At 39.3% G+C, this 5,062-nt stretch overlaps 1 long non-coding RNA gene across 1 annotated transcript; it reads left to right on the top strand.

The window, feature by feature from the left end:
- Nucleotides 1–1,496, top strand: LOC116402756. Its single transcript, XR_004215366.1, has 3 exons — nucleotides 1–407; nucleotides 501–628; nucleotides 1,433–1,496. It is a non-coding gene; the product is annotated as an uncharacterized LOC116402756 (long non-coding RNA).
- The last annotated feature ends 3,566 nt before the right edge of the window (nucleotides 1,497–5,062 follow it).

Here is a 5,062-nt window from a genome sequence, read left to right as displayed (position 1 = left end):
AGCCAACCGCAGCCAACCGCAGCCAGCCGCCGATCCTTTCCTTCCATTTTCTTCTTCCGTCCGCAACCCCGCCGCGAAGCAAGACCGCGCCGCTGCCAGTCCAGATCTGCAGCGCCGTTGCTCTTCCGCCGCTGCCCAACCGTCTCAGCCGGTTCTGTCTCTGTCGAAGCCACGGTTCTGCAACCGTCTCCGCCGTCTCTATCTCCGTCCGCGAGGCAAGTCGCACGCCTCAGTCACGAACAGCCTCGCCGATGCAGGTCACGCCGCATCGCACGAGTTCGGCTACGTTGCCGGGCTACTCCCGTCCGCGCGTAACTGCTGTTGAACGTCCAAAACCCTTCTGCCTTCGTTTGCAAAACGTCGCGGCGTGAATTCTGCCTTCTAATCGTGGATTTGACCTCCAAGTTGTGAGTTGATTGGTATTGTGGATATAGTAATATTGTTCTTGGCTAGTAAGTTTTAAAAACTGGTTAATTGATTTGGGTAATGCTGATTTTAAGGTGATACTGAAGAGGTCGTGCTTAGATATCTAAGTTCCAACGTGAGCTTCATTGGAATTGTTGCTTCATTCTACTTGGAATTTGACTTATTGAATTTAGCCCGATTGAAAAACTTACATAACCTTGAGGTAAGGGATTTTCTACTGGACTCAATTGTGATTGTGAACTGTGATTGTGAACTGTATGTGTGTTGAATGTATACTGGGGTTGACTGAAAATATATATGAATGTATATGAATTGAAGTAGACTTGACGTCGAATGTATGTCGTGATTGTCATGGAATCTATATATAAATGTGTGTATGTGGACAGCACGGAGATTGTAGATTGTGTTTGTATGAGATTCTCGTTTAGATTGGGTGTATGATTACGCTAAAGTATGACTGTGTGCTGGTGAACTGAGGGGTGCATTGACTCTATAGTGGATTGACTGATGTATTAGCATATTATTGACAGACATATGACTGTAGTAAAATAAGTTGACTGTTAGGATGTTGAAAGAAAGGACTTTGTGATTTGAAGTAACTGAAAGATGGGTTGAATGGAATGAGGGGATAAATTGTTAGGTTGTATTGGGATGTTTACCTTGTAGGTGTCCCACGGGATCACCAATTTATTTTGCACCTTCGGGAGCATTTGACTGATATGTGTTTCTGCAGAACACTTGACTGATATGTACGTCCCTCGGGGCGTCAGACTGATATGTACGTCCCTCGGGGCGTCAGACTGATATGTACGTCCCTCGGGGCGTCAGACTGATATGTATGTCCCTCGGGGCGTTAGACTGAAATGTGTATCCTACGGGATCACAAGACTGCGACTGTACAGGGTGTCCCAATAGAACTTTAACAATTTATTTTCCCCTGACGAGACCAGTAGAGGGTCTCTTACTGAGTATTGTTATACTCACCCTTCTTATGTTTAATTTTCAGGCAAAGGAAATAAAGGTGGCAAACCGGCGAGGGGCAGGAAGGAAGCGTGATTGCCATAGGGAATGTGTTATTTTGCTTCCGCTTATGATTTCTTTTAAGGTTTAAGATGTACTAAAACTTAGTTTACAAACTTTTATTTGTAAATAGTGTTATTGTTAATTTTTCTTGAATATTTGAAAATCAGGCCTGACATGTTTTGTTTTTAAATTGACTTATGTTTCAATTTGTATCAACCAAAGTCTTTTGTCAAAAATTAACGACCTCGACTTACCCAGAAAAGTTGGGTCGTTACAGTTGGTATCAGAGCCTAAGTTTTAGGTTCTGTAGACTGACTTACGATGTAAGTCTATGTTTTTGTGTCCCTATGGCAAACGCGACCCTTCGTCTCTCGTCAGGTATGCTTTATGCTTATATGTATGGTTTATGTATATGACCTTGCCTAAGTTAAACTAGAATTACATGAATGTTATGATTTAATGGTGAAGGATTTAATGGTGAAATTTAGGAAAAATGTTGCCATGTAGAGGTGTTCAAAGGAGTGGTCGAGTAGTAGAAAAGTAAGACGTTGTTAGCGAAATTGTTTGTTTTGTGATTGGAAATCTAAGAAAAATAAGTTATATAGGTGGTTTTAACGAGGACTAAATACACGGTCAAGTTTATACGAAACACATTAAATGGTTTTAGAATGGAGGTATTGGAAAAGAAACAAGGAAGATGAGCATGGTTGTCTTGATGTGACTTTAAGAAACAATTTTGAGTTTTCTCGTGAATGAAAAGTTACTAGTTTGGAGTTTGAAAATTGGAATGTAGTTTAACCATGTAAACATAAAATGTGTCAGCGAAAATGTAGTTTCTAATCCTTCTCCAGAGGTTAGTTTCAAGTACAAAGAGGTTGGAACTATCGTTTCGCTAAAAGTTATCCCAGCTATGAAGGTTAGTAAGTTGCTTGACCAGGGTACCTGTTGTATTTGACTAGTGTGGTAGACACCAGAGAAGTCGATGTTTCTTTGTTATTTGAATCAGTGGTGAAAAAGTATTATGATATTTTTCTAGAAGAGTTTCTAAGATTATCGTGCGCTAAACAGAAATTGGTCTTGTTATTGAGATAGAGTTAGACTCGTTCCTATATCTAAAGCTTCATACAAAATGGCCCAACAGAGTTGAAAGATTTGAAGGTGCAATTGAAAGAAATGTTTGACAAGGACTACATTCGACGAAGTATGTTATCTTGGGGTGCACCAATTTTTGTTTATTAAGAAGAAAGATGGGTCGATGCACTTATGTTTTGATTGTAGAAAGTTGAATAAGGTGTCGGTTAAGAATAAATATCTTTTACCAATGAATGAGGATTTGTTTGATCAACTGCAATAAGTCCGTGTTCTTTAAGATTGAATTACATTCAGGTTATGACTTGTTGAGGATTAGAGAACAGTGACATTCCTAAGGCAGATTTTCGTTCGAGATATGGACATCACGAGTTCATTATGATGTCTTTTGAGTGGGCAAATGCTCAAACAATGTTTACGACTTGATGAACAAAGTGTTTAACGATCTCTTAGACACTTTCATGATTGTATTTATTGACGATATCTTAATTTATTCCAAAATAGAGACAGCGCATGAGGAGCATTTAACATGGTTTTAAAGGGGCTCGAGTCAACGAATTGTATGCAAAGTTTTCAAAATGTGAGTTTTGGATGAGGCCAAGTATCTTTCCAAGCCATGTGGTATCTAGAGGTGACATTTATGTGGATCTCACAAAAGATTGAAGTTGTTACTAGTTGGCCTCGACTTTTCATAGTCAGTGAGGTTCATAGTCTTTTGGGTTTAGCAGGTTATTACTAACGGTTTGTATAAGAATTTTCTCGTATAGCTACTCCTTTGACTCAGTTAACTAAGAAAAGGGACTCCGTTTTTTTTTTGGGACAAGCCTATGAGGATAGTGTTCAGGATCTTAGGTAGAAGCTTGTACAACTCCCGTGCTTACCGTACATGATGGTTCAGAAAGTTTTGTAATTTATAGTGATTCTTTTAGGAAAGTTTAAAAGGTATTCTGATTCAACAAGTTAAAGTAGTTGCTTGTGCTCCTCGTCAGTTGAAGAGTCATGAGGAAAATTATCCAACTTATGATATGAAATTGACAGTTGTGGTTTTTACATTAATGATTTGAAGGCACTATTTGTATGATGAAAAGATATAGATATTTTCTAACCAAAAGAGTATAAAATACTTCTTCACTCAAAGAAGTTGAGTATGAGATAGCAAAGATGGTTTGAATTAGTAAATGACTATGATTGTGAGATTTTGTACCATCTAAGTAAGGCGAATGTGGAAGTTGGTGCTCTTCGTAGAAAAGTATCACATTTTGACAGCACTTATTACCAGACAGGTTTCATTAGACAAAAACCACGAGAGAGCTGAGATTGTAGTTTCAGTGGGGGAAGTCACCTCAAAGTTAGCTCAGTTGTCAGTACATCCGACCTTGAGACAAAGAATTCTTGTGGTTCAATTCATTGATCCTTATTTGATTGAGAAGCATCACCTAGTAGAAGTAGGGCAAGTTAAGGAGTTTTCCATATCCTTTGATGATGAACTTATGTTTGAGAGAGAATTGTGTGTGCCAACAGAAAATGCAATTAAGACAAGGTTATTGGTTGAGACTCATAGTTTCCCATTTCTCATGCATCCAAGTAGCACAAAAATGTATCCGGATTTGAAAAGAGTTTGTTACTAGCGTAATATGAAGAGAGAAATGGAAAATCTTGTTAGTAAGTGCTTAGTGTGCTAGTAGGTTAAAGCACCAAGATAGAAAACAACAGGTTTGTTGCAACCTTTGAGTATATTAGAGTGGAAGTGGGAGAATGTATCTATGGATTTTATTATATAATTCCCTAAAACCCTGAAGGGTTACACAGTGATTTGGGTTATTGTCGATAGGCTTACGAAATCGGCACATTTTGTACCAGGGAAATCCACCTATACTGCTAGTAAGTGGGCAGAGTTGTATTTAACTGAGATTGTGAGACTGCATGGAGTGCCTGTATCGATTGTTTCTGATAGGGATGCACGGTTTACTTCCAAGTTTTGGAAGGGACTTCAGACTGCTATGGGTACGAGATTGGATTTTAGTACAGCCTTTCATCCACAGACTGATGGTCAAACTGAACGTTTTGAACCAAGTTTTAGAGGATATGTTACGAGCTTGTGTTATAGAGTTTCCAGGTAGTTGGGACTCTCATCTACATTTGATGGAGTTTGCTTATAACAACAGTTTTCAGGCTACCATCGGTATGGCACCATTTTGAGGCTTTGTATGGCAAATGTTGTAGAACCCCTGTTTGTTGGAGTGAGGTTGGTGAACATAGGGTTGATGGGACCTGAATTAGTTCGGTCTACTAATGAGGCTATTCAAAAGATTAGAGCACGTATGCAAACAGCGCAGAGTAGACAGAAGAGTTATGCGGATGTACGGCGAAAAGACCTTAAGTTCGATGTGGGAGAAAAGGTATTCTTGAAGGTAGCACCTATGAAGGGTGTTATGCGTTTTGAGAAGAAAGGAAAGTTAACTCCTCGTTTTGTTGGACCATTTGAGATCTTAGAGAGGGTTGGTGTTGTGGCGTATCGCTTGGC

This window comes from Cucumis sativus, chromosome 1, assembly GCF_000004075.3.
Source record: "Cucumis sativus cultivar 9930 chromosome 1, Cucumber_9930_V3, whole genome shotgun sequence".
Classification (NCBI taxonomy): Eukaryota; Viridiplantae; Streptophyta; class Magnoliopsida; order Cucurbitales; family Cucurbitaceae; genus Cucumis; species Cucumis sativus.
The sequence above is the reverse complement of the archived record's forward strand: the minus strand, read 5'-3'. Positions and strand labels throughout refer to the sequence as shown.